The following is a 12338-nucleotide window of genomic DNA, read 5'->3' as shown; positions in this document are numbered from 1 at the left end:
TATGTATGTAAAGAAAAATAAATTATTTTCAGGCTACGATACTGTAACTGATCCTGTCAGCTTTGGGGGAAAAAATCCACATTTAGACCCTCTGCTCTGCATTCAAGATTCATTTTTGTTTCAGGTTTTACAGGATGAGAAGTTCTCATGAGGTTTTCTCACTGCTCGACTGAAATGTTTTGATGGGGGGGGGTTCTGGTTGCCTTTGAGGCTAATTCAAACCAACACTACACATGACATCCAATCTGACCCTACAAATGTCTGGTATTTAGTGCCAGACAAAGGATCATGGGATAATTAGTGCGACTGCAGACCCTTAGCAGGTTTCTTTGGTTCTCTGAGGGTTCATAGGCTATGGGAATTATCAAATCACATCTTTCTGCTGACATAGCCAACTGTGAACCATTTCACAGACCTGACCCACTTCACAAAGAGCCACAGCTTACCCTTTCTTCATGCCTGGGCACAGCACAATATCCAGTCTGTGTCACACTCCATAATGAGTGCATTGTATTCAAGGCGTTGACATAGATCTGAGCCGAGCGAATAGGCAAGCTGCCATCCATCTCTGTTTATTGATGCATCTGATGCCTGATGCCTGATAGCTGAGAATGAGACATTCAGCACTTGGAGGACTAATTGTATCTTTTTTCCATCAAACTAATCAATTTGTTGTAAATACATGACAGTGCTTAATGGTCACTTGTACAGTTATTGTGATTAACATACAAGAATACAGTTTTTGTCTCAATAAATCAACATGGCTGCACACTATAGTTCCATAAATTAAGCTGTTAAATGTAATAATGCTTTACACATCTAATTTATGGTGACAGTTATGTTATTATAAACTTCTTGAAAGATACAGCCTTGTGTATGTCAAGTCAGTATGATGAATCTCAAAGATTTTTTGTACCAATTACATGACTGTTTATTGTTTGTTGCAGTTAACATAAGAGACCTGGAAGTAATTTGAAGGCACGTTTATCATATTGGTAACAGTAAAACTCACTCAGGTGTTGTCTCTCAGTTCAGGAGAAAACTGCAGTTGAGTTAAAGCATCAAACTTTTACTACAGAAGTCAGTCCACTTGCAATGCAATGCCTCCCCCTACAGGAAGCTCCTGAAAATGAGGCTTAAATACCATGGAGCTGCATGGAATGTGTTTTTTTTTTCTTCGTGCATAGATTTTGTTTATTTTTTTCTGCAGTCTGTTCTTTCTTTTTTAAAGATTTTCATTCATGCAGTTATTTGTGAAATTGTGAGGGTTGCATGCTGTTTAAAAAGTCTTCATACTTTGATTTTCTTAATATTATTTAATTACTGTTACATTTTGCAGCAAAAATAATCCAGTGTCCCAGCATAAGTTAATCATGATGACACAAGTGGAAACAGTGACAAGCAATAAGGACAGAATAATAAGACAGTACACTCTGGTTAACACTGAGTTTATTTACTGATATTCTGTAAATAAACACCCACCAATGCTGAATACAGCAGTATATCAAACATTTCACTATCTAGCTAAGCTGTGAGGACTCACAATAGATTTTAAGGGCCTATCTTACAGCCCCACCTTATATAAATCTGACTCTTTGCCATCTAAGGCCCAAGGTCATGGCGTTAAAGTACCCAAAACAAGAAGTCAGACAAGGTCTTTTGGACAGCAGATTACAGAACAACTACATGGACTATCAGTAAATATGGGAACAGTCTCTGCCCACTAATGTAACATCAGGATAAACTGTATTTAATATGGCTCCGAAGTAAAACAAAATACTGATACTAAAAAACATCCAATAACCTTGACACATTGGGGATGCAGTAAAGTTGGTGTCATGTTGAAATATTTGACTTTATGATACAGTTTCAAAAAGGAGAAGATCGTGTCTCCAACCAAGAGATTTTTCATTTCAGGAAAAGTTTCCACATTAAAACATCATGAGTTTTGTGGTACACAAAAAACAGTAAATAGCAGTAGTAGTAATATTGATGTGTGTACTTCAGTTATTTACCAAAGAGAAAACTTAGTTTGCTATTATGCAATAGATCATTTGCCTACATGATCTGGAACAAATGGCTGCTCAGTGTCAATGATACTTTGATCAGTGGACTGCGTCAGTAAAGAGAGTTTTATCTCCACTGATCTGGGCCAGTTGTAGTGAGGATTTCTTTACTTTACACTGGTACACAGAATGAACCCTGAGTATTGCCTTTGTGATAAAATAATAAATATGTCTGACTCTAACCCGTGAATTCTGAAAAGGCAGCAAGCAACACATAGTGCACCAATTTTCACATCGATTGTTTCCTTTTTTCATTTAATTATTTGTTCATTTATTTATTTTAACACCCAGTTTATGAAATCAGAACTCTTTTAAAGATGCTCTGATCACTAAATGTTCTGCTCTCAGCACTTTTTAAAACTCTGGTCAAAGCAGCAGTTGGCACAACTGACTGTGACATGCGAGTGAGTGAAATAGACAAAACAGACCTTGACAAACAACTTGTTGTTTGGAAAGTGTTGTAGTCAAATCTTATAAACACTGAAAGGAAAAATGAAACAAAAGTTTGCTTAAAATTCTGAATGTTAAACATTGTGATCCCAGTTTATGGCGCCACCAAGAGGAGAATATTCCCAAAATTCAACCATACGATGGGAGTAACACACATCTATTCAGAGAAACGTTCGTGCACAGACAACTTTCAGTTCCATTGACCATCTGAGTTTCCATGTCAAAATATCTTAAGTAAAAAAAATCTGTTAATTGTGTCCAATACTCTATTCAGCATGAGGAAGGTTGGTGGCACTGTGCTGTTGCTGTGAATTAATGATTCTCTGAGCAAACATTTTTATTACTTTCATGTTTGCAGAGTGTGTAAATGATGAATAAATTGGTGATATTTGCAACTTAATTTTTTTAGCTTAACTATGGTAAACGTGATCATCTTAGTCATATAAAGTGTTACGTTTTTCTCATTAGTGAGTCTTCATTTGCTTTTTTAAAAGGTGTATTCAACAGTGTGTAGGGGTATGAGTTTCACTTGGGCTGGTGCGGGATTTAAATTCAAGACAAACCCCCAATTTGTCCTGACTGGCTCAAAGGACCGTGGAAAATATAAGAAGACACTTGAATTAAATGATGTATTTGCATAAATTAAATAGGAAGAAAGAGAATCAGATGTGGATGTCAGGACAAAGGGAAGCAAGGCTCAACCAAACAGGACTGTCACAAACTGAAACACTGAGTTTAAATAAGGATCTACACCATTTAATGACAGATATGCCTAACATAAACCAGATGGCTAAAACCCACAGTTTTTAAGTCAACTAAGTTTGAACTGATGTATCACACAAGGCAGCTTTATTCCCACTTGAATTCCAGTTTCAAGAAAAAGATGCAAAAAAGTCAGGGCCTTCTTGGTGCACCTGTACTTGACAGTTGTGATGTTCTCGAAGTCCAGAAGAGGGAGCTGCTCACAAACTTAATGAAAGTGATTACACTTTCTTAGCAGTGAAGCAGTGAGGAGAGGAAAGGGACATCCCCACAACTGAAAGCCAGCAGAACTTCCTCCCAGGGACAGAGGGAGAATGGGTGCGACTCAGCAGGGGTAGAAACATAAATGGTTCCTGGCTCTGTTGCTGCTATGAAAAGATTCAGAGCTGATGAAATAAGGTACATGTCGTAAAACAGACTTGACCGAAACAGTTTGGGATGCTCCGAGATGGCGACTGGGAAAATGGAGGATACATCGTGAGAGTCAATACATATGCAGCTCATAAAAGAATGCATGTGCGCATGTGTGTGTATGTGTGTCTCCTCATTTGTTTATACTGCTGATGACAAATGACCTCCTTCCATCAGTCTCTAAATGAAGCCATATGTTCAACAGTATGTGGGCACACACACACACACACACACACACACAAGATCTGCAGCGCCACTATCATGTAATTCATATGCAAGCGTATTATATATTTCATTTAAAATGCTCGGCTGATATTTCAAACTGTTCTAAACGGTGTAAAAATACAGTGACCAGTGGAGAGACATAAGAATATGTTACACAGGAACTAAATAAGAAAGAAGCAAATAAAATAATTAACGTGAGCATGATAATTATTTGAGGAATATAAAAGAGGGCTTGGTCTCCTCTACAGGAAGGTAATGGTTCAGTAGAGGGAGGAATGAGGTTCAAGTAGAAAAGAAGTTAGGGAGTTACTCTTCTGGCCTGACGTGGGTGGGAAGTTCAGTCCCACATTGGGAAAGCCAGAGGGAAGACATTTCAGGCGAGGCTGGGTGGAGTGATGTCCAGGTTGCCGCAGGGCAGGAAGGGGCAGCCAGCAGTTACAAATCGAGCCCATACAGCGCTGGAGAGGAAGGCTGGCTGTGGTCTGCACGTTTGGGGAAGTCCCTTGCACCAGTATCAGGACTGCAGATTTAAATGTGAGCAGCCAGTGGAGGGAGCACAGGAGGGGGGTGAGAAGAGAGAATTTGGGGAGGTTAAAGTCGAGGTAGGCTGCAGTGTCAAAGGATGAGTTGCTGGGGTTGCTGAGAGTGAAGTTCAGCCAAGAGGGAGTTACAGTAAAGACTACAGTCTGGATAAGGAGCTTGACTCACAACGTGGAAATGTAACAGCTGTTAGATTTGATCCAGTTCATGTGAGATTTAGCAGCAGCAAATGATTCTCACCCGGTCTTCATGTGCCCTCCCTGCGCTCTTGTCTCGTTTTTGTTTTGTTTCTAATCCAGGAAGGGTGCTCATCATTCATACAGTGACCTTTGACCTCTAATGACTGTTTTGGCAGCAGCAACACATCTTGGTTCACTCAGCTGGGCTATGCTGGCAGCTATCAGCAGCATATCAGCAGAATGGCTGTTGGATAACATCATGCATTCCTCCTGCATAGGCGCTTAAGTGTAGCACCTAAATAACATAAGCAATACAGCTCTGTTTAAAAGGTAACAGCTTTGCCCTTGGATAATTCACCATTTAGAGAGACATGAGGTCTATTTTGATAATCTGTACTTAAACTAAAAAAAGGAAAGTACATTTTCGGAAGCATATGTACATATGTACAATCTTACATTGGTTGCAGCATGTAATTTACTTTTAAAGCTGCACTGATCCATGTTTTTATATGAACCATGGGTCCCATGTCTATGCGTGATGTGCAAGGAGTCGCTTGCAGTAGCAAACCCACAGAGAATTATTACCCAACTCTGCAGTTCCCCTCAGCTCTACAGCGCTTTATAGCCTATTTTAGCTAATTGTTTTGGTTTTATGGCGCACAGCTTTACTGCTTTGCTGCGGCCCCATCGACCTTATTTCCAGCAGTAGCAGGCAGCTGTTTCCAGCAAAAAGCTCTGATAAAATCCCACTCTGTTCTACTTCCCCATTAGCAACCAGCAGACAGATAATGTTAGTGATTAGCTTACAAAGATTGAATTTGGTTAAAGCCAAAACAGAGCTAAAAAAGACCAATACCAGACTAACATTCATCAGGTAACCAGAAACATGACTCCAAATGAATGCTAATATATTTTCCTGTGTGCTGGATGTGTAAATAATATGCAGCCGTTCGCTAACATATTTGCCATATTAACTTTACAACATGTAGTGGCAACATGCAGATGCTTGTGTTTGATCAAACCAGCTCACTTTCTAAGAGAATATTTTTTATTCCTCTGAATAAATTCATGGATTCCAGCTTATTTGTTGGCACATTAATGTGTGAAGTAGCCATGAGTTAAATTTTGTCAGATGATGATCCAGTGAGCGTTATCAACTCATATAGAGTCACAGTGACCTGATCATTTCTTCATGGTGTGAAACAGGGAATTCATCATACGTACTGCATTAATTCATGCAGTAAATCATCATGACTCGTTCATTAGTTTTGCATCACTTCAATATGTGTGTTGTGTTACCAAAAAACGAACTTATTGCAGCTTTAAACCAGCAAAGTGAACAGAAAGTGAAGCTGCAGAGACACATAAAGCTCTGCAAATATTTATGTATTGAGCTATAATGAGATGTGAAGTAAGTCCTGTTCAGAATACACTTATCATTCAAAATTAATAATTTTACTGTCCATCAAAGCCGGCCCCACGTTCAGAGCTCCCTCTCCTCTGTCACCAGAAAAGGCCTACTGTGTACTTCCCCTCCTCTCTTTCCTCTCACCCTGTCAGCAGCTCTCTCATGAATGACTGTGATGAGGTGATAAACGCTCTGAATAACTGGTAGAAGACATGCTCTCATTACAGCCATTCAACCACAGGGACCTTTATTTATACATCGTCTGTGTGCAATGTTAGAGGAGGCAAATGTTAGGCCAGATAACAGAGGGCATGATGAGGCAGCGCCAAAGCAGACACACACACACACACACACACACACACACACACACACACACACACACACACACACACACACACACAGTATTTGTTGATGGCAAAGGGAATAAAGGGAACCAGGGTTGAGTTAACATGTTGTCATGGCCTCATTGGGGAGTGCCAGGAGCTGGAGTCACACAATATAATATATTTGTAAGGGCAAGGCACATACACACACACATGCACGCACTCACAGCCTCCATCTGGTTTATCAGAAAATGCTTCCTCCATGTACAGGGTTAAAACATCTCTAGCTCTAAAAGAGTCAGAGATGTTACTGAAGAGGTCATGAGAGCTATTGCTGTAAACCCTCCTAACATCACACAGGAATGTCTGTACATTGTTACTATCAATGACAATTAAATCAACAATGCAATCATTTAATAATAATAATAATAATTATATAATAATAATAATTTACAGGGACAACAACCTTCACTGAAGTGAGGAATTTGTAATCCTCTTGACAATACACAAGAATTTCCCATAATGACTTGTCTGTGGATGCATCTTTTGTTTACAATTGCTTGAGATAATTTTCCCATGAGGAAGAAATGCATGGGTTCTATTTCCCACACTTCTTCTTAATATGACTCTGACAGCAGAGAGACAATGTGAATGTTTCTCATCTCTGTGCAGTGGGTCACTGGCTCTGCCATAAAGATGCAGTCATGACCAGGACTAATGTGTGCCGTCACTAATGCTCTGATAGTGAAATGTTATGAAAATGTGAGTCATTGCTAACCATGCCGCATTAAAATGGCTGCACTCTTAACGCATAATAGGTCTCCAAAAAAAGGGAATGCTCAAAGAGACTTTCCTCCTTCTAAGCTTTGTTTCTGATTAAAAGCATTTGAATTTTGCTGTTGTTCACTTTTCATAAAGTCTTTCCACACTCACAGGCTTCCACCCTGCTTTTCCCTGTCTCTCTCTGTAGCTTTAAATGTGACTATATCTTAGTGTATTCCCTAGTGAGAAGAGTTTTGGGGAGTTTTTTACCTTAAAAGGCCATGTGGAGTGGAGAGCCGGTTTCCTGTGGGAGGGCTTTCCTCTCTCTGACTCTGGAGCTGGAGGCCGGGCCCATCCTCATCCTCTCTCACCCTGACTGCTTTGGTCACTCCCACTTACACACACATACACGCCTTCCTCTTTCCACTCCCAGAAAAGTGGCGAAATCCAACCACAGCCAGATGTGTGTGTGTGTGTGTGTGTGTGTGTGTGTACACGAGTGTGTGTTCATGCGTGTTTGTGCGCGATCCACGCTGACCTCCTTACTTAACAGGAGGTGAACACACGGTCGCACAGGAAAACAGGGTAATGGGAGAGACAAAAAATAAAGACAGTAGGCGAGAGAAGGAAGTGGGAAAGAGAGGAAAAGGGTGTCAGGAATTAAAGTGTGGGAGGAGACAGGAAGAAAATGAGAGGCATTAAGAACAGGGAAGAAGTGTTGAGCTGTGATAATGAACACAACTTCATGGGATCATTTGAGGCTGAAGTCACAGAATGCCTCAGGTCTGAGCATCCTGTCTGTCAACAGTCAGTGTTGTCAGTTAGCCTCCCAGTCAGTCAGATAGTAACTGAGTCAGAGAGATGTTGTCCTTATAAGGTCTGTGCTGAAGACCAGGCAGCACTGATGAAGTGTGGGCCAGAGCTACAGCTGCTGGTGTGTCACCACCATGTCGGAGTGAAGTCATAACTATCACATACTGTACCAGTCGGGCTTTCTCTATCTCCTCTCCTTTGTCTATGTAAACCCTGCCGCTCTTTCATAAGTATTAGTGTGCTGTCATTGTGTCCCTGTTTCTGAATTGAATGCAGTTCAGTTCATTTAGGGAAAGCATAAAAGTTTTATTATTGGCTTTTTAATATTTTTTCACCACCTTTCTTTGTCCCTGTATGGCTGCCATATGTGACATGAGGTTTTTGTTTATTTTTTATGTGAGTGCACAAAACCAAATTCCTGTCGACTTCATTAAAATGGTAGAAAGGTATTGAATCCTAAATGCTGACAACACTGAGGTAATGTCTTCTGTAATATTTGTAGGTTGGATCAATATGAACAACAGGTCACATTGTACGATTACACACGTTTTAGCCCAGTTGTGTTTTTAAGGCTGATTCTGATGTAATGGTCACATAAAGTCAGCAGCAAAGGTTTTGGAGAAGCTGAATCTACATTTTCTTGAAATCCCTCAATCAGGGAAACTTAACTGATCAGCTGAGGATTACGCTAATAGATGTTTTGATCCTTTTATTATTTTATTATTTATTAGGATTAAGAAAATTAAGCTGATTCGTTTGTATTGTGAGAAATCAATTACCAATGAAAATTACGAATTAATTTGCTCATCCGTCTCTGTGTCATCTGTCTTGCTCTCTTTCTCTGTCTCTGTGTTTGTTCTGATCCTCCACCACAGGTATTTGATGTGTCATTCATACATTAGTCTGGGAAGTTCTCACTTGTCTTACACAGAAGAAGCTGCTGCTTAATGAGAAATTCACTGATGGTGGGTCATATTTGGAAAAAAACATTAATTAATCAACATCGATGAATTAATAGACTCGAAATTTCACGAACATGACCGCCCCAAGGTCTCAAACTTGATAGTGTATTTGTCCGACTCCAAGAAAATAAAGTTAGACATGAAGCATGGAGCAAAACACGTCACACTCTCTGACCTCACCCCTTTGTATGTGAGCAATCAGATTCCTGTTTGTGAACACTGATTTAATTCTCTCTATCTGAACCCGACCTGCAGGTTTAAGCGTCCAGGAGGCCCGACAACAATTCTTCTACTTATTGTGCTATGATTACAGACTCAATGAGCTGCATAAGTATTTTTGCAAAGGTCGCGGAAATAATTGGGACCAGTCAAAAACCTGCTAGACTTGTCCCTTTGACCGAGCTTCATTACACATTTAAGCAACACATTCTCGAGGGCCTCTGGTTCATCGTACATGTACATTTTGATGCACATTTTCTGCTTTTATGAAGACATTGTGAAACAGTCAAAAGTGTGACATCACATGATGTAGCTGTGTGGGTGTATGTTCAGGATTTCACCCTCATCAGAATTACCAACAGTGACGTTCTTCACTTTCCCCTGAAGCCAAGCGAAGTTCAGACATGCAAACTCACTGCTGATTGGTTAGCTGTGATACAAACATCTGTGAAATGCCTGTGGAGAAGGTGTGTGTGTGTGTGTGTGTGTGTGTGTGTGTGTTTGAGGATGTATGAGGGAATGTTGGGTGGGGGGGTCATGACGTCACCTCGGGCAGCACAGAAGCGTGTAGTCATACAGGAAACATGTGCTTCTGCTTGTACAGACACAATGTTACAGCGGAGATGTGCCTCACTGTGTGTATGTGTGTGTGTGAGACTGTGTGTGTGTGTGTCACCAAAGTCCAGGTGGTGTCCTGTCTAAGTGAGTCATGAGGTATATTTCCATCCCAAGGCCGCAGGAGCTCGCACATACATGCACACAAAGAAGACTTCATGTTCTACATTCAAGGCACCAGTCCACAGAGTCCTCCCTCTCTGCTCCTTCTTCTTCTTCTCCAGTGTACCCTGTTCTCCATTATATATCAAAAACATACACTGTCACTGGCAACTCAACTTGCATTTGCAAAATATCTTCATGTTTAGTCTAGGCCCCTCCGCAGCATTTCTGTGGCTGAGCAGCAGTAAGAGAAAGCATACTTGGAACATCGGGGGAGGATATTGAAAACACTCAATTACACTCTTGAATTACTCGCTGAGAGGCTGGGTGGAAGATGGCAACGTTCATACAGTGAGAGTGTCCAGGAAACTTACAGCTGCAGCGCCACAGAGCCGAGCAGAGGGCTGCTGCTGGTGCAGTTCACATTGGAGGAGATGTCTTCAGTGGACTCCATATCTGTTGGAGACACCCATGCTGTCAGGTCTCCCCACATCTTTTTGTTACATTAAGTGTGACTGTGTTTATTTAAAATTTCCCAGGAAAGGATTTTACTGTGAAACTTTTCTTCATCCAAATTATAGATTTAATGGCACATGGCATCAAATGTTATGAAGCCCAAATTTGCAATTTGTGCATTTGCTACACAGGAATAAACTGACTAGAACTATTTGTGCATAACTCAGGCAGATAGAAGACAGGCAGTAAAGAGTCTAATATAAAATCCAGCTGGCTTCATCCAAATCCTTAAATCTGGTTCAGTATCCCAATGTCAAGAAACGCTGAATAAACCACCCTTCAGTAACCACTGGCTTTTAGTGTCTTGGAAGCTGCACTTCACCAGTCTAACTAATCTGGTAAGTCAAAAATCAGTTTAAGGATCAACACAACAATACGCAGCAACTTTAGCTATCAAATACTGCTGATGTATGCAACGGGGAGTTTCACTGTGTCAAAGACATATGACAACATTTGTACTCATTCGCCTGAGCTTGACATGAAGTTGAACCACAACAACAGTTCATCTAGTCCAGATTGTTATCATAAGGGATCACATCACCTCGAAGCCATTGCTCCTGTTTTCATTGTGACACAGGTTGAAGCCACAACAGCAACCAACAGTCAAGCAACAACAATACAAAGCCCTTCCTCCCCACTTAACTACATTGTTGTTCAAGCTGCAGTCACAGTTGAAAAGCTGCCAGGCACCAAGTAACAGTTGATTATGGACCAAGTTTGTTCCGTACAGATCACTCGTCTGACCGAAAAATAGTAGCTATGACATATTTGTCTTCATCCTGTGTTTTTTTTTTTTTTGTTTGTTTTTTTCCCCTAGCTCTCTCTTCCTGTTCCACAGAAGGAGGGGCGTTTCAGTTGTGGATCAGTTTTGCAGCTCCTCCACATCAACACTGTGGACAGCTGTTGCTCACATCAGCAGCTGAAAACAGCAGAACTGTGTAGCTTCAGCAGGGTTACTGCACATTGTACTTATTTAACAGTTTACCCCTAATAAAACCTGATTTGAGAAATTTTTTTTTTTTTTTTTTTAGGTTCTGAAGGCAAAGGGAGCAGATGCTTTGAATCAAAGCCTTGTATTTTATGATGTATTGACACATTGGTTAAAACGTTTGGATTCCACTGCTCAGAAATGATCTTTGTAAATAATGCTATGTTATGAAAAACAGCCTTTACATGAACAGTCACACCAGTAATATTTGCCAGCAATGTGGATTTATGGTAGGTGTTTAGTAACAAACGACACAGTCCTTTTTGTAAATTCCCAATAGCACATTCCTGCCTGAAATCACAGCTCCAGTGGTTATGTAACAGGTAGAAGATGCAGCTGAGTTTTAGCAGTAACACTCAAGTATTATGGCCTGGATACATCAGTACAAATGCCCCTGAAAAAGCAACAAAGGACTAACTGTTACACAAGAGAAGAAATCAGGTGTAACGGGAGCTGACGTTGTCAAATGTCCCTGACACAGTGAAGCTCCCTGTTGCATACATCAGCAGTATTTCATAGTTGAAGTTGCTGCGTATTGTTGTGTTGATCCTTACACAGACTTTTGATTCACCAGATTAGTAAAACTGGTGAAGTGCAGCTTCTGCAGCTGTTATGGAGCAAATTTAAACTAGCTACTTGTTTACTAAGTGGAGCTTTTCATCTCTAAATTAAAAAAGGGGTTGCTCTATACAAACAGGTTATTGAGATTATAAGATTTAAGGACATTTTTTAATTGTTTATTAATGTAAAGTCTTAAAATTAAAACTTTTCCCATGAAGCCATAGTTTATATAATCACATCTGTGTTTTACCATTTATCTGCTTATACACCAGCCTCTGCTTATGGGTGCCCACAGGAGGAGTTAATATTTTACACAAATTCATTAATAGCATTAATACCTGCTTACAACTATGTGTGTTATAAACCATTCATTAAATGTTTATATTTTGCTTATGAATGCTAAATGCAGAGACTTAAAGTAAAGAAAAAAAGAACA

The sequence above is a fragment of the Seriola lalandi genome, unplaced genomic scaffold (genome assembly GCF_002814215.2).
Source record: "Seriola lalandi dorsalis isolate HSWRI2012SDOR001 ecotype SW California unplaced genomic scaffold, Sedor1 jcf7180002054267, whole genome shotgun sequence".
Classification (NCBI taxonomy): domain Eukaryota; kingdom Metazoa; phylum Chordata; class Actinopteri; order Carangiformes; family Carangidae; genus Seriola; species Seriola lalandi.
The sequence above is the reverse complement of the archived record's forward strand: the minus strand, read 5'-3'. Positions refer to the sequence as shown.